Genomic DNA, 25,169 nt, shown 5'->3' with positions numbered 1-25,169 from the left:
AGCACACCTAACCTCAGCTCACTGGGAAGGAAAGGAGCAGTGTGAAGAGTAGCACACCCAACCTCACAGCACACTGGGAAGTTGTCTTCATGTACAACAAATGTCCACAGTGGGAAGTATTTTAACTTTGTCATTTAAAACACTGGCCAAGCATGGGCATGTGGCATAAGCCTGTAATCCCAGCACTGGAAAGACAGAGGCAGGAACATCACCAGCTGAACTCCAGCCTGGGCTGCACGGGTGTTCAGAATTGTAGCTGCCAGAAAGGAAAAGGATTAAGTTTTGTTTTGTTGAGTTGACCAAGAGTTCAACCTAGCTATGGGTTTATGAGACCCATTGTCTTGGGATTCTTAGACCTTTTTAAACCTTTTAGAATAAAATACAGAGACCTGGACAGCCTAATGGGTTATCAGAAAACAATATCCACATACCTACCACAATACTGAGAAATAGACTTGTGCCTGGCCCTCAGAAACATCCTTCTCACCACATCCAGTGTCCTGGCTTTTAAATTTGTATTTATTGTTTTGCCGCATACTAATGGCTGTAGGGGCATTCACACTCCTACGTGAAACATGCTGTGATTTGCTAAGTTTTATTACTGTATACTGTTATATTGAATTAAATGCAACAACTAATTACCCATCCTAATATTAGACTTCAAAAACCCACAAAATGTAATTCCTTTTTTACCTACACAACCTCATTCTAATGAATATTTGGAATGATGTTTTCATTTATTAGGTTGATGCATTTAAGAGAAATACAAGTTCTTAAGTTTGGTGTGATTTGAGAATAGTATCATAGAGCATTGGGTCTGACAGCTTTGTAGAAAGATGTGGAGGCAGCTGAAGGTGTTCCTCTATTTGTGTGCTGCTGGAAAATACCAGAGGCCATGCTTCAAGCACTTCTGGCCTGACTTCTACCCTGACACACAGTGCCAAGACCATATTAATGTGCCAAGTAAAAGGAAGATCATGAGCTTGCATGCAGAGACCCTAACTATTCCATTAATTCTTGGTATTGATATTTAGACCTGTACAGTGTTTGGACAGTGTTTGGGTTCTAGAAAAGATATATATATATATATTCTTTTAAGCACAGGTTCTGGCAGAGACTGGGCAGACCTTCTGCCATCTCCCTCGAGCTCTCCCTTGAAATGGAAGGTGTAAGCTTGCCTTTGAGCTTTAAGCTTAAGCTTAGCTGCCTGACACTTGTTGACCTCCAGAAAATTAACAGTAGACCCTATGAAGTAGCGCCTTTGTTTGGTAACCTCCAAGGCCACACCTGCAGTTCAGTGAGGGCACCATGAGCAGGTGCACAGAGGAAAAGAAGAGCAAACCTTGAGACTGCGTTATACAGGAAGGCAGCCTGCCAAGTGCCTCCAGAAGACAGAGCCTGCCTGGCCAGTTGAAGGATTTGCGCATTTGCTGTAGGTGGAGGATTTTGAAGAAGGGAATGGCATCAGCTGCTTAAATGGTTAAAGTCACTCTTCTGAGAATATGGTGGTTGGGGGAGTAGGAACAGGGAGATAAGGCAGAAGGCCACTGTGGCAGCTACCCCTGCAGGAGAAGGCAGCTGAAAAAGAGCAGTAATAATAGTATCCCAGATGGACTACACACAGCCACAAAACCAAGAGAAGGCTTAGGAATGACGTGAAGGCTTTGAGTTGAGCTGTCACTGCTGAAAAGAGGGGCAGCCAGTTGAATGTGATGAAGGTGGGGTCAGTCGGGGTCTGGTCAGGTTTGAGATATTTGTCAGACAACCTTCTGAAGGAGAGAGCAGGCATGTGAGTGTGGGGTCCAAGACAGACATAGGAGCTAGAGAAAGGAATCTGGCATGCTGGTGGTTTTTAAAGTCAAACACAAGATGGGGCCATCAAGGGAGTAACTGTAGCTAGAAAAGGAGTGGCCAAGATGTGTGTCTGGAGATGAAGTCAGGAAGACAGAGGGAGGGTCATCCGAAGAGATGGAGGAGCATCGGCCATCAGGAGGAAAACACTCACACAAAGAAGCCGAATGAAGAAAGGGAGAGGTGACTGCACACTCTAAATGGTGGTCAGAACCGGGTCAGAGGATGGCAGCAGCGACTACTGTCTTACACACAGTGGAGGCCACGGAGACCTGGTCACTGGCACTGCTGGGAAAGGAGTGGATAGGAGCCCCTTGCTCGGGGCCTAGGAGGTGAAAGAATAAACAGAAGACTTGAGGCCTCTTCTTCCTTATCTCCCTTGAAAAGAAAGAGGACCAGCCCATACTGGAATCCAGAAACCCAAACATAGCATATCTTACCTCATCTCAACATACTAGAACACGAAGTAGGTAGAAAACTCCAATAAATGGTAAGAACCCTGCTCACTCTCCATAAGCAGAAAGAATTGCCCAGTGAAACTGGACTGGGAGAGAAGATCCTGAAGGAGGGGAGCTGCTTCCTCAAGTTCTTTTTGTGACGTCACATCAATACCCGTGTCAGTGAATCAAAGTCTCCCTGTTGTAAAGTGGTGACTGCAAAAAAAGTGCTGTTGTGGGACTTGCGAGGAAAGTTCCTTATCTCCCAGGGACTTTGCCCTCAACTCACCTGTCTCTTACATGAGTAAGCCCCTGGGGCTTTCAGGTACAGGCAAGCTTACTGTTCAAGATACACCCCAACGTTACCTCACGCCCAGGAGAGCTAATGGACAAGGCAGGAAGGAGGCTGGACCACTGATCGTACTGCTGTCCTGTCACTCCTTCCAGAGCCTGCAGGACGCTGAGGGGTGGTGCACACAGGGCTTATCACGTCGCTACCACTGGGTGCATTCTAACTCCAGCTAAAAAAAAACCAAACACAGAAACTAATTTTCTTCTTAACAATAATTGGGTAAACTCTCATAAGGATGATGGAAAATAACAAAATTAATTTTCTTAAAAGGCCACTCAGCTCTTCAGAGAACATATTTAAAATTCAAGGCCAATGGTTAATAGGCAATAGTAAGTAATGACAGGAGGAATTTAACAGTGAAGAATTCTTATAGAATAAGAACAAATTATTATGACATCTAAAAAAGCTAAGGCCTGAGAAGACAAATAATTTTTCAAGTTGATGGATTCCATTCAGATTCATTTGACTCAGTCTTATTAAAATATCTAATTTATGTGCACCACCGCCTCCTGAGGGTGAATGCTGGCTTGTGAAAGGAGACCTCCACCAGCCCAGGGTTCTTGTTTTGTTTTGGTAGGTGTTTCATTGTTTCTTTGTTTGTTTGTTTGGAGAAATTCTATCTCAAGGGGGGAACCTTCTCGCCTGTTTTAAGACCCACCGGATACCTTTCTGCGTGTTATATAAATAGAAAGTCCTTTTCTGTGTGTTATACAGATAGGAAGTCCTTTCTGTGCACAGCTGGGTAGTCTTCTTGAAGAGAACTTTGCTTCCTTTCAAAGCCTGAAATGGAATCAGAAAAGCTTAGCTTCCTTTTAAAATATAACTCTCTCACTTGAGATATAAAAGAGGAAAAAAAGCCTTCTATTTTTGTCTGCTCATATATACCTTCTAGCAGATTTATAATTAATAAAAAAAAACAAGAATGTAAAAAATAAACTTTTATCAACTTTAAAGTCAAACTTCAAATTCTGGATTCAAGACAGTGCCACATGAAAACTGAGGGCAGGCAGGCTACCGTGTCGCGTGGAGGTAGAAGCAGAAGGCCCCAGCTAAATCCTTGGAAAGTATAAAGAATCTATTGGGCTGAGCATGTTGGCATGTGCCGTGTGTAAGCCGAACCACAGTGATCATCACGGATCAGAACTGACGTCTCTGTAATCTCAACAGAATGCTTCTTCCTTTCTTATTGACTAATAAGCAGTGGTAATGTGTGAGATACCAGCCAAATGCAGACAAATAAGTCTCCTTTCTCCTCTGTGAGAGCAGCTAACAGGGGAGCCTAACTAGACTGGAGCTGTCTCTCTAGGAGTTGCTGGTGATGTGGTAATGAACAGACAAGGAAGAGTGGTGAGAGGACATAAGTAAGCCTTTCTGGAAACCGGAAGAAAATAAATATTGTATCATCTCAGTACAAGGTGAAAGAGATGACGTGGCAGAGGCACCAACGGCCAGCCTGGAACGTAGGACCAGAGCAGAAGTTCCTGAAAGGCAGAGCCCTGTCCTCCATGCAGGGTCATATAAACCAGGACTGGACTTTAACCTTAATGCAAAGAAATACACAGAATGCTTCCAAGCAGAGAATCATGTGACCACATCCTAAGCCTCTGTTATGGTCTGAAGGTGAAATCTCCCCCACAGGCTCATGTGTTTGACTACTTGGTCCCCAGTAGGTGGCACTGTTTGGAGAGATTATAGACCTTCTGAGGTTTTATAGACAGATAAGACCAACTTGCTCTTTTCCTAATGCCTCCTGAGTGTAGACACACTGACCAGGCGGCCTCCTGCTCTTGTCACCACACCTTTAAGACTGTTCCCAGGTCTCCCCAGGCCAGGATGGACTCTATCCTTCTGGAACTATAATCCACAATTTTTTTTCTCCCTTAGATGTTTTTGTCAGAGAATTTTATTACAAAAACAAGGGAAAAATTAATATGCCTTTTAAATGTGAGGGCATTTTTTCAGTTGAACATCTAACTACATATATGTGTAAACTACAAGCTCAAAGAAAGCATACACATTAAACCAAGTGCATACAACCCATTTCAGAGACAAAGACAAAAGGATTCTAGAGGTTCAAAGCCAGCCTGACCTTATCTATATACATCACACAAGACCTCATCTCAAAAGAAAGCCACAGACAACATAGGGAAGGTATTAGGGAGCACACACAGCCACCCCACCCCACCACCCATCCGTTCTGAATGCCCACCAGCAAGGATCTGGCAGATGCACACGTAATGCTTCTGGGGGATAGGTCAAGACTGAAGTCCATAACCTCTTCAGGGAAGAAAGGTGGCTACAGAACAATAGCATTTACATGTCCTGGGGGGAAACTGAAGGCATTGTATGAAGGCTACCTCTAATATGCAAAGGAAGAGCTGTATCTAAAGGTTTGTGTCTACACAAAGTGTTGCTAGAAGGTTATATAAGAAAGTGGTCCCCGCTTCTGGAGGAGGACACAAGCCTGGACCTGCCGGGGAGAAGCTTATGTCATTCTCATTTTATCTTTTGCTGTATTGTTTGAACTCTATTTCATGTGCATGCATGACTATTTGAAAATATTAGAAGCACAGAATTAAAACATATACCTCAGTTTGTGCTATGAACACTTTTCTCTTTCCATGCCCTCCTGTCTGCTCAAAAATGGCTCTACATTCTATTTCCTGTATAGCCTCCACCATTAAATTTATAATCATTCCTAGACTGTGTGGCCCTAGCCACCCTCCATTTTTCTCATTTACTTTTTGTCTACTTGTTTTGCTTTCTATTTGTTTTGTCTTGAGACAGAGTCCCATGTAGCCCAGACTGCCCATGAATATTTTGCATACCTAAGGATGACCTTGCACTTTTGATCCTCCTGCCTGCAGCTCCCTGGCGCTGTGATCACAGGCAGGTGCCACCATGCCCAGTTGATATGATGCTAGGATAGATTCCGCGGCCCCAAGTAAGGGAGCACATCACCAGCTGAACTGCACCCTCAGGCATTCCCCACCGCCCTCCATTAACTGAGGCTGCACCCTCAGGCATTCCCCACCGCCCTCCATTAACTGAGGCTGCACCCTCAGGCATTCCCCACCGCCCTCCATTAACTGAGGCTGCACCCTCAGGCGTTCCCCACCGCCCCTCCATTAACTGAGGCTGCACCCTCAGGCATTCCCCACCGCCCCTCCATTAACTGAGGCTGCACCCTCAGGCGTTCCCCACCGCTCCTCCATTAACTGAGGCTGCACCCTCAGGCATTCCCCACCGCCCCTCCATTAACTGAGGCTGAGAAACGTTCACAGCCGCACGGGAAAGCCTCTGCTTGAACTCTGTCCTGCTGATAAACTTCTCCTATCTCGGCCAGCAACAGACCGTAGCTCTCTGACTTTTGTTTACCACTCTGGTCTCCTGATCGTTCCCTCGGTCATGCCACGTTTCCCTTGTCCTCAGAAGCGGGCCAAAAACCACTACAGAGCTAGTGTATAAAGTATGCCGTTAAAAGAGTGAGAAATGAATGAGCTTTCCAAGAGCTCATGCTTGAAGGCAGGTTGCCTTGGAGACTGAGTCCCAAGTGCAAGAAGGACCTGGGCCTGGTGTGCCTTTTCCCAAATGTGCGCTCCCTTCTGTGGTCTCTGCTCAGAAAATGAAGTAGGAGGCAAAGTACATTTTAGAGATACGTTTTTCTGTGCTTAGCCATTGCCATATTATGACGGAAGTTAATCTGGAGCAGAATCCGCCTGTCAGCAAACGGCAGGAATCTGAACCTCAGGTGTTGCGTTTGCATCCAGCCTTAACCTGCGGTCTTGGTTCTGCTGAGTTCAACTTCATGTTTTTATTTATTCTATCTTCTCTAAACCCACAAGATAAAGCAAAAACTGTGGTACTTTCATTCAACTGAAAAGAGAGAATGCAGCAAGCTGTTAAACCAAGGACCTTCCTTAAAACGTCTCCCAACAGCATACGCGATCAGTCATAATATTTGTATGTCCTCGGGCAATCTGAAATCTCAAGCTGTTTGAACCAGCTGTCGTGTTAGTGTCAGGCTGCGGTCATTTAAATGTGAAACAAGGGTCAGTGGTGGGGGTGTGTCCTCTTCCTCTCCTGTAGTGAGATCCTTCCAGCTATGGAACCCTGCGCCAGCAGTGAGCCCTGCGGCAGATTCTTGTTATCTAGGTCACATGGAATTTTATGACTGTCACAAGCACAATATGTAGAAGAAAAGTGTTGAATTAATATGTAAATATTTATCAACAACCAAATACACACACTGCCCAGTCCCGTATATGTATTTTTGACAATAACCAAGGCACTTTTATATCTGGGACTGATTTCTAGTTTATATATAATGCCAATTGATTTCTGCCTTTTTGATACATCTAAAAGAAGATGCATGATGACTTTTTATTGCCTATTTCAGAACTTTAGGACCTACCACAGGGCAGGGAACCCGGACTGCTCTGTGGACTGGAGAGGGAGGGGGAGAGGAGTGGGGGGAGGGGGAGAAGGGTGAGAGGAGGGGGAGGGAAATGGGAGGCTGGGAGGAGGTGGAAACTTGTTTTTTGTTTATGTTTTTTTTCCTTCTTTTCTTAATAAAAAAAAAGTAAACTTGTAATGCGTAATTGGCTTTTAAATAGAAAATACATTGTTTATGCCTGAAGCTTATTCTTTGTTTACTGTTAAATCCATGAACAGTGGACCATCCCTCCTCTAGTGTGTACTTACTGGGAAATTGTTTTTAAACTTTTGGCTCTAACCCGGAGGAAAATTTGCCAGTGTGGTCAGCACACTGCGCTGAGCAGACTCCTTCACAGGATCTTGCTGTGTAGCCCAGGCTAGGTCCTGACTTACAATCCCCTTGCGTCAGCTGCCTAGGTGCTAGGAGTTTAGTCATGTACCAGCACACAGAGCCAGAATTATTTTAATATAGGAGTTGCTAAACAGTGAATGCTTTGAATTCTGCCTTCCAAATCATGAGAAAAGAGTGTGCCAGAGCAACCCCTGGTGTCTCCCCCCCTCCCCCCCCAGAGCAGTAGCTCTCTGAATGCTATGTTCCTCCCCAGGTCCATTCATCCGTCCCAGAAACATAAGTTACTGAGAACCTCCGGTAAGCCAGACACTACTCAGTGTGGGAGTCGGTCCTTCTGGAAGCGACCCACTTCGCGAGCTCACGTTGAAAGAGCAGAGACTGGCAAGAGACCCAGCAGTGCATCCAGACAGCAATAAATTTTAGGACAAAGCAGGGGGCTGATAGGCTGGAGAGTGAGCTGGGGAGGGGACTGTCGACGGAAGAGCAGATGATGAGACCTGTCAGAGCAGAGCTTACAGGGAGGAGGCTGCGAGAACACACGCCTGGGAAGGGCGTGGTCAAGGAACAGTAGACTTGGACCTGAGCTAATGGGCCAAGCAATGATTTAATCAATACAGTTTCTGTGTGGTTATTTTGGGTCTGAGCTGCTGAGTGGCCAGAACGACCAAGCTCCCTACAGCATCAAATGAACAAAAAATTCCCACAAGCTCTAATTCCCATCTCTCTTTATCTGAGCTACCTATTTCTCTTGTTCTCACTAACTTCATCCTCAGCCAGTCTCCTGCAGCCTCTGATGCCCCAACGCCCCACCTCTCTGTAGCAGCTGTAGAAAGCCATCCTCCTTGTTAGTGGCTCACAGGTGTTGTGCCCCCTAGAATCGCTTCCACAGTATCACTGCTAGCGTCTTCCTGTTCTCACTTGAATCAGCACTGCCCTGGCTTCCCCATCGGACCGGATGTTCCTGTGTCCTCACTATCGCCGTTCCTGCTTCATTTTACATCACAAGGACATTTCAGCCCTAACAATTGCTTTTCCAAAAATATTTTTCTCAATTATATCTAATAACAGGGTTTTAATTCTTATTTGTACCAAGCTAAGAATCCCTTCTGTGGCATGGCATTAATCAAAGGCTGTGGATCAGAACCCTAAAATGTGGGAAACTTACATTTACCTTTAAGCATCATGGGAAAAGAATGCTATTAAGTAATCAAAATAATTTTTTCTCCAAACTGAAAGTAGTTGCATTTCCTTTATTGCAATAGATAATTCCTATTTTTAAAAACAAATCATGATCCTCTGTTAACTGGATATCATACATGTTGGCTACTAGCAGAAAGAAGATTTAAGGAAGTATGTATGGAACCCTAATTACATCCATAGGGATAGACGTTCATCAAATGAAAACAGGATATGATATGCACTCAGCAGTCAGCAGTCCTGATTGACACACAATATGACATCAGTCATACTGCCTGATCTCTAGTAATTATCAGAGAAGCAGAGGCAGAGCGACTAACAAAAGAGTGTGAAAATAAACTCTTATGTAATGGTATTACAAGTAAATTCGGAGCAGCAGTGTGGCATTATCGAGACATCCAGATTATAGCCAGGATTTATTGTAATTAGTTGTCACCAGTTCCTGTGCACGCGCTTCCGATTACAGAACCAACAGGCACATCTGCATGCTGACTCACCTGGATGGGAACCCCACATGCTTTCAGCAGCAGAGTGAGGTGAGCTACTCACCCATTCCTCTGGAGGAGAAAATAGTATTGGTTTTTGTCTTAGGTCGCCTATGTTCATAGAGCATGGGACTCCATGAGTATGTTAACATTTTTATGACGGGCACCAAAATATACCTTACTACAGTAATAAAACTTTCTAAGGAAAAATGTCTAAATGCCAATACAACATTAAAGAGTAATTGTTTTATATACATAAATATGTACACATGTGTGTGGGAGTGGGGAGTACACACACACAAAGTTCACGAGGAAAGACGTTTGTCTTCTGACAGTGGTGTAGCAATCTGGTCACGACTGGTTTGGGAGTAGCCTGTGAGGACAGTGCCTGGCAGACACTGTTCCCTGGGCCTCCGGTTTTAGAGTCACATCCTTCCCTACAAAGCTCTATTTGTCGTTGCTTTTCTCTCGAGAATCCAGTTTTAATCTCTTTAATAACTGCAGTCGTGATGGTGTTTGGGTCTCCCATCACCGCACACAGGCAGAACAGAGGAGTTCAGGACTCACTTCCCCAACCTCCTGTGCAGCTAGCTTGTGCGCTTTTTCTATCTCTCTCTCTCTCTCTCTCTCTCTCTCTCTCTCTCTCTCTCTCTCTACCAGAAATAGCCAAGCCTGGCTAGGAAACACTGTCCTGGACTTTAAAAATTAATTCTGGGAAGCAGAGTCCCTTTCCTCCATGACTGAAGAGATATTTGAACATAAATTGGCATTCTTTTTATTATTTTTAGCTTTAGTTTTACTGTATGGGTGTTTTGTCTGCATGTATGAATGTGCACCACATGTGTGCAGTGTTCATGGAGTCCAGAAGGAGAGTCACAACCCATGTATGAGCCACCACATGGATGTTAGGCATCAACCCCAGTGTCTTAGTTGGGGTTTCTAGTGCTGTGATAAAACACTCAGGAAGGAGAGGGGCTATTTCACCTTACAGCTTGTAAGTCCTTCACTGAGAGAAGGCAGGGCAGTCGCTCAGGGCAGAAACCTGGAGACGGGACTGACTAAAGCTCACTCAGCCTGATTTTTCTTTTAGGCGGGGGTGGTGGGGGTGTTGTTTTTGGTTTTGGCTTTAATGGTTTTGTGCTGTTGTTGTTGCTCTGATGCTGCTTTGTTTCATTTTGCTTTTTCTGTTTGTTTGTTTCTCATTTTTCAAGACAGGGTTTCTCTGTATAACAGTCCTGGCTTTCCCGGAACTCACAGAGATCCACCTACCTGCCTCTGCTGGGATTAACCCGTGGGCCACCATGCCAGGCTCAGTCTGATTTCTTATATACCCCAGGACTGCTTGCTGAGAGACGACACCACCCACAATGGGCTTGGCCTGACAGTCTCTGTCTCTAATTAAGCAAATGCACTGCAGACTTGTCTGCAGACCAGTCTGGTAGGGCCATATTCTCAACTGAGGGTCCCTCCTTCCAAATGAGTCTGCCTTGTGTCAGATTAACAGAAAATTAGCCAGCACAGCTGGGCCCCTGGGACAGCAGACAGTGTCTTAACTGCTGAGCAATCTCTCCTGCCTCATATCTGGCCCTCTTGAAAACTACTTTCCAGCTCCAAGGACAGGCAGAGGAGGGAGATGATGAGAGGCTGCCTGAGCCAGACACCCCTAAAGCCAGCTTCACTCTGTCCTTCCCTCTGTTAGGGTTAGAGTAAGGAGATAATGAGAAGTCAGCTAAGCCAGACACCCCTAAAGATACATTCACCCCTGTCAATCCCACAGTTAGGTTAGAGAGGCTGCCTGAGCCAGACACCCCTAGAGATACATTCACCCCTGTTGATCCCACAGTTAGGTTAGAGAGGCAATGAAAGGCTACCTGAGCCAGACACCCTGAAAGCGATGCTTCACCCTGTCCTTCCTACTGGTAGGTATAGCAGGGATATGAGACACCAGCTGAGTCAGGACCCCTAATGTCAGACTCTGGCCCCTAAAGCTGGCTTCACCCCTGCTCTTCCTGCACTCAGGATATGAGCTAACTAATTCCTTTGACTTACTTTCTCAAGTTCACATAAGGATTTTGTTACTCGAAGCCAGAATTCTCACTGGTACAGACTCAGAACTGTATTAGTGTAAGGACTCTTGGAATTCGCAGGGTCCCAAATCCTTAGGCGCATTAGAAAAATGGATTAGCTAGAGATGTTAAGTATCTTTTGCCCCAAGTCCCACAATGAGCTTGCGATGAAGAACACTGCTGCTGACTTTAGACTCATGCGTTCTATACTCATTCTGATCCCTTTGGTTCAGGCCTGACTATGCTCCACGGGCTGGAGAGTAATCTGCTCCCAGACTCCCTGTGCTACAGGGCAGGCATGGGACCTAAGTTCCAGACAGCAAGCAGGACTCATCTTCCCAGGACCTGGATGAGAAACAGGCAAGCAGAGGACATTCACCTCTTTAGGAAGCGTGATGGTGCAACCACATAGTCCTCTTGAAAAGAAGAAAGAAAAAGAAAGGGAGGGAGGAAGAGAAGAGAAGAGAGAGAGCACACACAGTATTCTTGAGCAGAGCAGTTTCCTCCATAGAGAGCAGTGGTGACTCTCCCCACAGCTATAGTTTTGCATTCCTGCGTTGACTCAGGAGTTCTCCACGCCATCCAGGAACCATCATTGAGGAAAACTGTCTTTTTATGCTCAATTAATCAGAGAGCTTTGGGGGACCAGGATTTAGTGTACGGGATTTGGTGGCTGGAAATGGTAGCAGTCAGGAAGCTGGGAACTCAACGTTACGTGGCAGGGCCACAGCCAGCAGTCCTGACTGAACTGTGGACGCAGGCCATGTGCGGTACATGGAAAAGTCAGTCCACAGTGAAAACACTGAACAGGATTAGGGGAGTCAGAGAAGTCTGAGTGCTCTGACCTGAAGTCCAGGGCCACTTGGCTTTAAGCCACATGAGACACCAGGAGGAAACGGTGACTCAACAGACTGTTGGCTCTGTTCTGCCCAGAGCTGCAGATGAGTGGACTCTCTCGTCATCAGTGAAAAGCAGAGCAAGGGGGAAGTCTGAAGTACAGTGTCAGGAGTGTCTGGAGTAGGTGACAGAGACCTCACTAGCAGCACGGGCCTTGCTTTGCTGCTGAAATACACTTTACATTCTGTCTCCTGCCCCTCTCTCCCCGCTCGCTCCCTCCCCTCTGTTCTCTCCTCTGTCTTCTTCTCCCTCTGTTTCTCTTTTATACTCTGTGTAGGTTGCCCTATAACCCTGTAGGACATGTTGAGAATGTATTATTCTTATCAGTAACTCCTTAAAAACGTAGTATTAGATCATGGATCTGACTCTAAACAGTGTGCATTGCAAGAGGAGAGACCCAGTGCCCTGAAGAAACAGGCCGTGCCCTCCCGTAGCTCTCTGAGACAAGAGAGGCCAGGATCCAAGTTGCACATGCCTTCACAGCCTCGACTCTATGGCACTACCCAGTTTCTGGCTCCTTCATGATCCCTGTCACACAAGCTATCCCAGACTAAATTGTGTGATGTGGGACCTCTGCTACTTCCTGGACAATTGTAATAATTAGGAAGAGTTTTTGCTTTGTTCTGGGATTTTTCTGAAGGCTCCCTTCCCCTCTGTCCCCACCCACTCTGCTGCCACGGTGGCCCTCTTGATCTTCTTTTCAGCTATCTCTCTCAATGAAGCTCTTTTCCGGGTTTGGAAGAGAAACAGCTCCTTCCCTTTAAGGACCAATTCACATCCTCTCTAATGCTTTCCTACCTCAAGGACTGATCCAGGCTCCTGTGGCCCTGAGAGCAGCCCAAGCCCAAACCAGCTAGCCCTTCTCTCTTTTTCTAACTGTTTAGGAATGTGACCAAATCTCAAGCAGTAGATTCAGTCTTTGCTACTTGTGGAGCAGATCCAGGTTGTGAGAGCCCTATTGTAAGCGTGAGCTATGTCCTTTAAGAAAAAGCATGCAACCTGAAATACAAATCACAGGCCGAGGGTGGCACTGAGCGGCAGAGTGCTCGCCTAATACACAGCCAAGGTCCTAGCTAGGCTCAAACCCAGGCTTCAGAGACCATACCGAACAGAACCCTAAGAATAAGACAGACATGGTGGCACATCTGTCCTCTGCCACCCACATAAGTGCTAAGCAGTAAAGAGTGTAGCTGATCCTCTAGCCCTGCCTCCAGGGCAGTGACGTTGTGTAAGCTGGAGTGTCTGGGGCTAGGGATAATTCGCTGTGGGAACAAAGCCGGCACAGACGTGGCCAGCTAGCCAGGGCACACACACTAGACTGAAGTCTCCTGGCAGAGCACGATGGGACGATAAGGCAGAAAGAGATGAGAACACTGTCCAGGAAAAGCTATCCTTCAAAATGGACAGTCTTCGCAAAGATTAAATTCTGTGCACATCTTGCTTACGTCAGCACAGAAGGTGAAGCCTCGTTCACTTTGTGGTGGAGAAGCTTCTGTTATTCAGCGACCATGGTTTAACCTGACGACACAGACCCATCTACCAAAGCCAACGTACGTGTTCCCCCTCGTTTTTAATCAAGGGAGGAGGAATAATGAGGAGGGAACAGAAACATTCCTGTGATACAGGTATCCCTGGAAATTCTGGAACGTTCTTCTTTTTCTTCTTGGAGCCAGACAGAGCCTGTCCTTTCCTGTTTCCAACTTTCTCTCTAAGCCTCGATTTCTCCATCCATAAACATGGCAGCTCAACTATAATGTCCACTGGAAGAAGAAAGTGTTTTTCTCCAGGCAGGTGGTGCTCACCTTTAATCCCAGCACAAATGAGGTCTCTGTGAGTTCAAGACCAGCCTGATCTGCATACAATGGTCCAAGCTAGCCAGCCTTACATACTGTTTTGATTAGAATGGGAAAGCAGCCACTCAATAGGGGAAAGCCCTTTGTGTTTGGGGTTGTGAGCCCCAAGCACCAGGAAACCTCTGCCACTAAGAGACCACTCTGGGAACGTAGGTAGACTGGAGCAACCAAAGGAAGAGAGGAAGGGTGGCCGGGGCAGAGGAAACCCAAAGTGAATTTACCAGGACCCTTTGGATTGTCGTCCCTAATTCACATGTGTCTGCAATATACAGTATACTGCACTGTGATTAATGCCTTGATAAACCTGAAATAAATATTATGTGCCTAGCTGGCTTAGCAGATGTGAGGCATTCAAATCTCAGAATAAGTTGTGAGCACTGCCTGGTCTAGCAGCTAGGCCAGTGTGTCCACATAGAAAGAGCTAACTAGTGCGGATTGTAGTCGACGGTCTGGTAAGAAAAGAAATTCTTAAACCCAACTATAAAAGCCACAGCCACACCGTATGATGGATGTAAAAACACTTGTTGAGGCCCCTGTCACAGACACAGAGGAAACCAGCAAATGTGTGCCTAAGAAAGGTATCCCTCAGCCGGCGGTGGTGGCGCACGCCTTTAATCCCAGCACTCGGGAGGCAGAGGCAGGCGGATCTCTGTGAGTTCGAGACCAGCCTGGTCTACAAGAGCTAGTTCCAGGACAGGCTCCAAAGCTACAGAGAAACCCTGTCTCGAAAAACCAAAAAAAAGAAAGAAAGAAAGAAAGAAAGAAAGAAAGGTATCCCTCTGTGTTGCATGCCATGGGAGAACACGTTTTTCTGAATCATATAAAATGGCTTATGTGATTATTGAATAAGTGATTACTGTAATTTTTATAGTTATGTATGTATACAAAGCAATTAATGAAAAATAGTTTATAATTTTTATTTCAAGGTAATTTAATAATTTTATCTTATGAACCCAATTCAACACATGATAAAAAAAACTTTAAAGAACTGCTAAAATTATTTTTCTCAAATTCCTTTGCTTCGTTTTTCCTTTTTATTGAATTGATTCCAGTGTTTGCTTAAGATAGCATGATTTTAAATGTTAATTTAAATTAAATTGAAATATTTTAACTTCTAAATAATATGCATGATATGTATATATAATGTTTGTAGTCAGTGGACATATTGTAATGAGTCAATTCTAATCTGAAATAGGATTAGAAGTATGTAATTTAAATATACTGCTTAAAATTTTTTAATTAAATTTATTTTTAAATTTCATATATATATATATATATATTTTTTTTTTCCTCTCATTCCACCCCTTCCCTTGGCCCTTCACTCACTTTTTTCTTTAATTGTTATACACACATAAATAAATACATCGCTAAAATCAGTGAGTGCATTTAGTGTTCTCATATGTATGTATTTTAAGGCCCTTAGGATTATTGTTCTGGGAAGCAAGCAAGTGTAGCTGCAATAGCCATATGTGTTTTGTGAATTACTTGGATTCCCCTGACCAACAGTTTGAAGTGAGGTCTCTCATGCCTGGTACTTGCAGCTTTGTTAGATAGTCTATGGCTCTTGGCAGGAGCATCATCACCCAGGTGGCACAGCGTCATTTAAAGGCTATATATATCCAAACATCTTCCTTCAAACGTGGTCACTTGGAAAGTCCCTGGCAAAGAGTAGACATTTAAGGTCTAGTTCTGCCACTTGTTAACTTCTGAGCATCAAGAGACAAGCTTTCAGGCTATGGAGACAATGGGTCCCCCAAAAGTAGAATTTCCTCTGGGGTCTCATGCAAGGAAAAGAGAAAGACTGAAGTCTGATAACACGCAGAGGAGAGATTCATCTCCCAGGGAGAGATTTCACACACTCCTGAGATCTCATAGTCGATCCTGACTCCAGACCGTCTTATAGGAGAGACTGGAACAACCAGATGATTGGTCGTAATGGGCAGGACCACATCCTCACCGGGACTGCTTAGCGATGTGTGGCTCACCGCTCAGGACCCTGCAGGCTGGCTGTTCCCAATCTGGCCGCGGTCAGTGACTCTCCTCTCTTCCTGACTTTCATTCTTCCCTGTTTGGTTGGCCTACTGAGGACAGGTGACCCGGCCTACGTTGTCCGGGCTCCCAGAGCCCAGAATCTGACCCCAACTCTGGGGAGCTTCCTACTCTAAAGACATGCTTGCCCATAATTAAGCTGGCTTATTTCTTCATCACGTAATTTTCCTTTCCAGAGAAGCTTAGATGATATCGGCTTCCTAACGCCCTCTTGATCCATGACGGAAAACGTGGCACCAGATGTGAAATGAATCTTCACGTACAAATATGAGATGTAATTATCTTAATTAGGCCGGCGATTAAAGTCAATTTCTATCTTTCCCATCGTGTTTACTGTCAGACTCTAGAAATCCAACGTCATGGATGCATTTGATAAAGTAATTATGTGTCTAAACCGAAGGTCACGGTCACAGCATGAAAAACAGGTGTAGCAGGTAGGGTTTCGAATCCCTTAATAAAGAGCGACTTATAAACAATTGACTATAAACTTCTTTCATGTGAATTTTCACATATCCTAATTCTAATTCAGTGAATTAAATATTGCAATTATGCCACCTGGCAACCAAGGGTAGGTAACTGATGCTGTCTGAATATAATGAAAAATCCATGTTGTTCTAAATCACCCGCATTACATCCTGATGTTACCACACCTGCCCCTGCTGTTTACAGAGCATCTGGAAAGGAAGTGGCTAACAGTCTGAGAATAATGAAGTCAAGGATTCCTTCCCCTGGAATTATTGAAAACTAAAATATTTAGCCAATATTTTGCCAAGTAGAGTTTTTATATAAAAGATAAATTGCCAACTGGAGCACGCCTCAATAAAGACATAGATAACGGGAACTATTTTACTATAGGGCTCTCAGTGAAGACCATTTCCTTTTTGCTTTATCCCCTTCCAGCACCTGAGCAATGACCACCTCATGTTCTCCAAGCCCTCGGAACTCAGTCGGAAAGGTTTGTCTCCAGGGTGACTCTGTGCCAAGTCTAACTCTTGCACTTGGTGGTCCCAAACCTGGCCTCTCGTTAGCTCTGTGTCCTGAACTCACTGGCCGCTCCGTACCTCACTTTCATGATCCCTTACCTGGACATTCACGAGTCAGTTTTGGCGATCCGGACTGAAAAGGTTTGTTGTGCTCAGCGAAAGACTAAAGACGAGGAGAGCATTTCACAGTAGCGTCTGCACAGCTTCGTCTCGCCACCACTGTCGGTTCCCAGAGGAAGGTCTTCCTCCATGTTTAAAGCTCACCATATGGACAAAAAAATCCCCAAGGACCCAGATGTCTATATATAACATAGAAGGAAGTAAAGTGATACAGTGTTGAATAAAATGAGTGGGAGTCACAAGCTCTAAACAAGTCACTGGGAAAGATGTGAATGGAAAACTACCAGATAATACCATACATGCCTGTGATGGCACCGCTATACATGGCTGTGTGTGCCAAGGAGAACGACGGCTTAGGCAAGGCCAGAGTGCCTAGAATTCATTAAGGCACTGGTTGCAATGTTTAGATTAATTAAAAAACAATTTTAAAAAGCTCAAAGTGCTTTATACTAATTATTGAAATTTATTAATGAAACTGATTTGTGGTACTGTTGTTAGGGGCCTTGTAAATGCAAGGTATGAGCTCTGATTTGGAGGTACACCCCTACACACTAAGAATTTTTCTGTATAAAAGTTTTAAAATTAATTCTAAGTAAATAGATGAAGTTATCTTTTAAATAAGATAAAGAAATCCTGTTTAATACAGGTAAAATTGAAGCTTTAAAGTGAATTCAAGCTATTATTATAGAAACATAATCTCACTATAGAAAATTAGAAGACAAAGTAATTTTAATCGTAGAAGTCACCTTATTTTTTCAGCTAAGACACATGGTAGAAAATAGTTGGCTCACAGCCGGAAGGAAGCCATGGCTCTGGAGTTGTGAGGCGCCACAGCCATGAGAGACAACCGTGTCTCCAACAGCCTGTGACAGATTTCAAAGGAGCTGGGAAGAGTCCAGTCTCCAGCACATGGAAATGCCGTTTGAGCAGATGGGGTTGTGAACCCATGACTTGATCATTACACACTTTACATTTGTGCCCAATTAGCACTCTGTAAGTGTGCATCAGAGAAACAGCTCTGTAGATGGAGACTGCGCCTTGGTTTTCTGGTCCCCCAGACTCAAATAATCACACGGAAACTATGTTAATTACAACACTGTTTGGCCAATAGCTTAGGTGTTTTTCTAGCTAGCTCTTACAACTTAAATTAACCCATTTCTATTCATCTGTGTACCACCACAAGGCTGTGGTCTACCGGTAAGGTTCTGGCAGCAGCGTCCTTCTTTGGCAGCTACATGGCATCTCTTTGACTCTATGTTCTCTTTCTCTCTCTCTCTCTCTCTCTCTCTCTCTCTCTCTCTCTCTCTCTCTCTGATTTGGATTTCCACCTGGATTTACTGTGCTAAACCATTAGCTGAAACGGCTTTATTCATCAACCAATGAAAGCAACACATACACAGAAGGACTTCCCACACACCAACTCAGAGCAGAGCTTCCGACTTTGAACTTTTCTTTTGGGTAGTGATTAAAATCAGAAACAAAAACTTCGAAGAGCACCACTCAATTAGAAACTGAAAGAACCCAAACATAAACAGGAGACCAGTGTCTCAATCAGAGATGAAAAGCTTGCTCAAATGAATTCATTCTTTAAAAACAATTTCTGAACCAATAAGTTTCCTTAACGATCAGAATTTGTGATTTGGAGCTGGAGAGATGGATGAGCAGTGAAGAACACTGGCTGTTCATCCAGAGGACCTGGGTTTAATTCCCAGAGCAGCTCACAACCAGTTATAACGCAGTTCCAAGGGATCTTACATCCGCCTCTGGCCTCAGAGAACACCAGGCACACGTGGGTCACAGACATGCATGCAGGCAAAACACTCTAATACAGAAAATTTTAAAAAAAATTATTTTAAAAACTCATTTACTGAATAATTCTATCTACTCGTGTTCTCTTTCCACTCTCCTCCCTATCTCCATTTCATTTTTTCTGAGACAAGGTCTCACTATAGAGCCCATCCTAGGCCCTGGACTGGATCTGCCCACCTGAGCCTGCCACGCTCTGGGATGGCAGGCATGTGCCCCCATGCCTGGGTCTCACCTCCTTTCCTAGTTTAGAGAAATGCTTATAGCTTTAGTTCCGCTGCTGTCCAAAGCTGCTGTTGAAACTTAGCAAATGGAAATGCTCTGTGGGAAGCAGTCGTCCTGTCCAGGAAGGTAGAGGAACTAACTCCACCATGCCGTGTGCCCACAGCGGTTTTACACATCAAGAAACACCGAGTAGTGACGAAAGGGTCCAAATGTTAAAAAAAAAAAAAAATTAAAGATGCGAAAGTAATATACATTTGATCCTGCCACAAGGCTTTGTTGAACATGACTATCCCTTGTCTGTTCCCGAGCCTTGTTTCTATGTGATAATTATTACTGAGAACTTCTCAAACCTTTGTTAAACTTGATTAGTTGTGTTTTCTGATCTAATGTCTTAGTACTACAAACAGCATACCTTAGGCTCCAGAACCCCTTGTTAAAGTAAGAAACCAAAGAAAATTGGCATTACAGTGTTCAGTAAATATAGATGCCAAAGTTTTTTATCTTCTGTATTTCTGTATAATGGTTTTAATAGTTCATTATTTTAATATCATACGGATACCATACCATGTTCAATATGTTATTTTAGAATATGTTCTAAAATTCTTTCTGCATGATGCTTTATATTTGTGATGCCCAGATAACATATTGGTTGCCTAAGTTTAAAAAAATGATGTGCTCACATTTAAGAAGTTTCCATCATGTAGGTAAAACTATTAAGTTTTAGCATTTATTTATGCCAATTAATCTAAACCAGTGTCAAGAAATCAAAGATGACCTGCAGGCTGATTGCCCAAGATAATTTCTGTTTACTTCTTATATGAAGTTAATATACTTGCCTGACTGCTATGCGCAGGGAATGTCTGCACTCCCCTTCCCTTTTATGAGAAGAACAGGACCCTGAAGAGATGGCTTAGTGGTTAGGAGCGCTGCTGCTCTTCCAGAAGGTGTGTGTTCTATTTCCAGCACCCACACACTGCTCGTCCCTATAACTCCAGTTTGAGGGGGCACAAGTCAAGGGAAGTCCAAAGAAGAAGGAAAGAGCCTGGTGACTATTGAAGCCATTCAATTCTCAACACCTGACTCTTGAGAGAACCTCTTCGCTGATTTTAATAATGAGCAGAATCTGCTCCTTATTCTAAGCTAATGCTGTTTTCTTTTTCAGTAGACTTAAGAACTGGACTGTGTGGCCCAAAGGTAGAGAACCTGTTTAGCACTTAAGTAGCCCTTTGTTACACGCCACGCACACGCACACATGTACATACACACACAAAGGTCAACGTGAAAACCATTAAAGAATAGAGACGTGCAGAGTCCACTAAAATGCTGAACACAAATGACTTGGCCTTGCTCTCCATTTCAGTGACCTCACTGGAAGGCACTGGAAGGCCGTGAGCACGTCCTTGTGTAATAGAGAGATCTCTATCTGCCACACCAATGATATCGTCATTACTACATCAGATGTCAGAAAAACTGGATTAATTACAGCTTAATGCAGCTCGCATTCTGATCTTCCGAGAGCAGTTGTGCGCCATTTCACACATCTCTGGCCATTAAATATAATCTCCCCTTCAACTAAATACATCCAAAACACTACCCGTGGTGAATAAATTACAGTCTGAGAAGAAAGTGGGTGTTGGGAATGGATTCTGTGGATGGAGATGCTATCAGCAGTTACACAACAGAATGGCTGTTGTTTGCTAAGTGTAGTAGGTGTGCAGCTTTCTGCAAACAGCCTGACGTTTGCAGGAGAAACGGAAACATTAATTACTGTCTTCATATTCTGACAATTTTCTGAACTAGTATTTCAATATAAGTCATTTAATCACACTAGGTAATGAACAGGAATAATTCCGTGAGGTGTGGAGAGGTACTGGGCATTGGATACCATATGATAGAGACTAAACATGTCCTGCCACTGGGCTATGACCTGGACCTAGTTCCAGAAATAAACTCTTTAAGTTCCTAAAGCAAGGGTCATACAAGTATTATAGTTTCATTACTGTTTGATCTTTAGGAGCTCTTTGACCCTCACAAAATGGGTTTTGTCTTTTAACATTTGTGTGTGTGTGTGTGTGTGTGTGTGTGTGTGTATGCATGGGTCTGTGTGTGGGTGAGTGTAGGTGCTCTCAGAGACCAGAAGCACCCACTCCCCCTGGAGCTGAGGTCACTAGTGGTTGCGAGCCTCCCAATGTGGGTGCTAGGAAATTCAGTCCTCTCAAAGAGCAGCTAGCACTGTCTCCCCAGCCCCCAAGATTAAGTCTCTTCGTTTGACTGTTAGTTTGTTGGAGCATGAAGCTGTGGAAAGAGCAGAAGTGGTGAATTAGAGAGACAAACCATGACTCCTCGGGCAAGTGGTGCAATCACTGTGACCTTCTCTACACAGAGAGCTTGCTGGCTGCAGTGGAGAGAAGCACTCCAGAGTGCAGTTCTGCATGCTGGTGACATTCAGCAGCACATGACAGCGCGCTCGTCACCTGCTCTTTACACGGTGACCTGAAGGCACCATGTGCACGGCACTGCATGGTGCTGCCAGCTATTCGAAGTAAAGGCGCTCTATCCTGTTTGAGATGTGACGTGAATCCTCCCTTAAAATCCGATGTGTTTTGTGGCTCAGTCGCGCCCTTAAATACACTGAACAGGCTCTGGAGAAATGCAAGGCAGTTTGAGGATACGGTTTAGCCTCCTGGTTCAGGCATAGAGTGTAAGAAATCAGCCTGTAATAGAGGCCTCCAAGTAAACCCTGGAGATAAATAGCTGGCCTTCTCGTCCCTGTTGAGCATGTCAAGTAGTGCATCCAGAAATATTTGAGTAATCTGCTCATTTCCCATCTGGTAACTTTCTCAGCTGAGAACGGCAAGTTCACGTCAAAGTTCATCCTGAGGGCAAGCATGTTGGGGCAGGTCGTTCACGGGGTAAAGGTTCAAGAAGAGGTCATTGTATTTTTTAAGCCTGAAGTGGAAGAGGAGAGAATATACTAGCTGGAACTATTTTATATTGTGACTATGATGTTTTTCAGTGCCATAAATAAAAGTTATAAATTTTCAAAGGCTTATGAATTATGTAATGGCAACAACAGTGATTTGGGAGAAGATGCCCAAGACACTGCTCACAGAAGTCATAGTAAGTATTAGTTTGCAGAATGTAAAATATTGAAAAGAAAACATTTGTCACATTTTATACCGTGTCAAACCTCTTTTTGAAAAAGCCACATTTTCAAGAGCTGTGATGATGGCTCAGCATTTATGAGCATCGGCTGCTCTCGTAGAGGCTGTTGGTTTGGGTCCCAGCTCCCGCATGGCAGCTCACAACACCCATACATCCAGGACCAGATGGTCCGATGCCCTCTTCTGGCTCATCTGACACCGGGCACGTATTGGTACATGTATCTGCATGCAGATAAAGCACACAAGCTAAGTAAATATACTCCATATTCCAGAACAGTAGTATAGAGGCATGGGACAAACAGGGCATCAAAACAGCTGCTATCAATTGATAATGATGGCTTTTTGATTTTCAGTTTCTTTTCTTCTTTTTTCTTTCCCCCTCTATTTTAGACAGGGTCTTGCTGTATAACCCCAGCTAGCATGGGACTCACTATGTACACCAGGCTGGCCTCAGACTCACAGAGATCCACCTGCCTCTGCCTCCAGGGTGTGCCATACACCCAGCTTAAGTTGCCATTTCTAAGAATTCTGCTTGAAGTGAGGCACTGGTGGGTGGCTTATATACAAAATGAAAATAAATGGAAATATGATTCATTTGCGACGAAATTATTGAATCTTTGGGGAAATTTAAATTTGATAGCATTAGTCAATATTATTTGAATCAACAACAAAAGTTACAATTTTTCTTTTGAGTAAAATCTTTGTAGTTAAAAAAAATTAGACCTCTGAAATGGTGGCACATCCCTTAAATCTGAGCACTTGAAATTCACAGATAGATCTCTGTGAATCTGAAGCCAGCCTAGTCTACATAGCGAGTTCAAAGATAGCCGAGACTACAGAAAGAAAGCATGTCTCAAAAAAAACAATAGGTTAATGATGTTCAGGAAAATAATCCCGAGCATATCTCAGTGTGATGGTATTGTTGTAACGCTGTATCTGATGTGGGATGATACTGGAAGGTGATAGTGGTTTACAGTTCTGGGGGCTTCAAGTTCTAAACAGTATAGCCCCTATGTCCTGGGGAGCAGGAGGGGGCTCCCTGCCTGCATCTACTTCTTACTGAAAGAGCAAGCATGGAAAAGAAAGCAGAGAGAGACAGACAAACAGACCACATCAACAGCCCATCCCCAGGAGCTGATGGAGTCCAATCCCTAAAACCTGGCCTTTTTCACAAGACAGCATTGACCATTCAGAAGGATGGTTCCCACCTTGACCTTCCACTTTGCCCCATATCATAGAATTCCCATCATTTTTTTTAAATTAATCATATTGATTTTTTTTGGGTTTTTTTATTTATTTATTTATTAAGTATACAATATTCTGTCTGTGTGTATGTCTGCAGGCCAGAAGAGGGCACCAGACCTCTTTACAGATGGTTGTGAGCCACCATGTGGTTGCCGGGAATTGAACTCAGGACCTTTGGAAGAGCAGGCAATGCTCTTAACCACTGAGCCATCTCTCCAGCCCCCGAATTCCCATCATTTTAACACAGCCACACTGGGGCCAAGCTTCACACACACACACACACACACACACACACACACACACACACACCCTGGCATACCACCCGTATCCAGACCTCGGCAACTTACATCTAAACTTCAAGGAGTGCCTGACTTCAGATGTATTCTCTCTCCATAGAGAACAGGGACACAGTAGAATTCAGGAAAGGGGCCTCAGTGGACTAAAGTGCATTTTACAGTCTCTCAAATTCTATTGCCAGATGCAGGTCCTTGGCTCCTTAAAGAGTACATTTGTTCCTCTGGAGGATGACATATTGCCAATGTATTTTTAATAGAGCATTTACAGTCAGATGTCCCCTCAATAAATGCTTAGTATTATTTATAGGCGTCTATGCTAAAGATTACAAAGATACAGAAAAATAATCAGATAGCATTACTGTCTTGGAAAAGCCATTGACGGTGTAATAAATGTGAAATAAATATACAAGACTAAATAACCCAAGGTTGGAGTGATTTAGCGCCAGTTGAGAGGTTAATATAAAATGAATTCAGTGAGAGAACATGGGGGAAAAAACACACAAGTCAGATCCAGTAAGATGAAGGGCTGAGGATGCGGAAGCGGAGCAGCCTCGGCCCATGGTTTTAGAACGATGAGCTAACTCCCCAAAGGAAACACTTCCAGATGAAAACCCTGGATGGTGCTGAGCAGAAAACGAGGAAAACTGTTCAGAGCAGCCTGAAGAACTCCTGGGCATATCGGTGTTACCGAGGTAAAATACCAGGAGCAAAAGCAACTTAGTAAAAGCATTTATTTCAGCAGGGGTATAAAAGTCCGTCATGGCTGGGAAGTATGGCAGCAGAAACAGGAAGCTGAGGGGCCACATTTCTCTCCATACATAGAAAGTAGAGAAAGTGAATGGAGGTGGGTGAGGCTTGTAACCCTCCAAACCTGCCCCCAGAGTAAGGTACGTCCTCCCTGAAGGCTACATCTAAAGGGTCTACAACCTCTGCAGACAGGTCCCCCAGTAGGGGACCCTATGAGAAACGCCTTGTGTTCAAACCACCACACCGGGGTGAAGACACATCACCCCGAGCGATACATTTGTTGAATAACAACTATCCAGAGCTGTGTCTTTTTACGCTTGCTATTTACACATTTAATATTATACCTCTGCAAACCACAAGACAAACAGGTCGATGTGTGGTAAGCGCTTACAGATCACGCCTGGGACCCAAGAGAAAGAACTGAACAGTGCACATACCCAGTATGGAAACTCCGCCGATTTTCAAAGGTTTGGGGAAAGTCTCTGGTTCCTCTGGACGTGAGTGATGAGCATCCCAGCTGCCTGGAACAGAGTTCAAGGATAAGCAGTCTGGATCAAGACCACGGAAGCCTCAATGGCTAATGAGGGTGACCCATCATCAGATCCCT

The sequence above is a fragment of the Microtus oregoni genome, unplaced genomic scaffold (genome assembly GCF_018167655.1).
Source record: "Microtus oregoni isolate MIOR12 unplaced genomic scaffold, Mior012 000010F_ref0000083, whole genome shotgun sequence".
Taxonomy (NCBI): domain Eukaryota; kingdom Metazoa; phylum Chordata; class Mammalia; order Rodentia; family Cricetidae; genus Microtus; species Microtus oregoni.
This window is presented reverse-complemented; position numbering follows the sequence as displayed.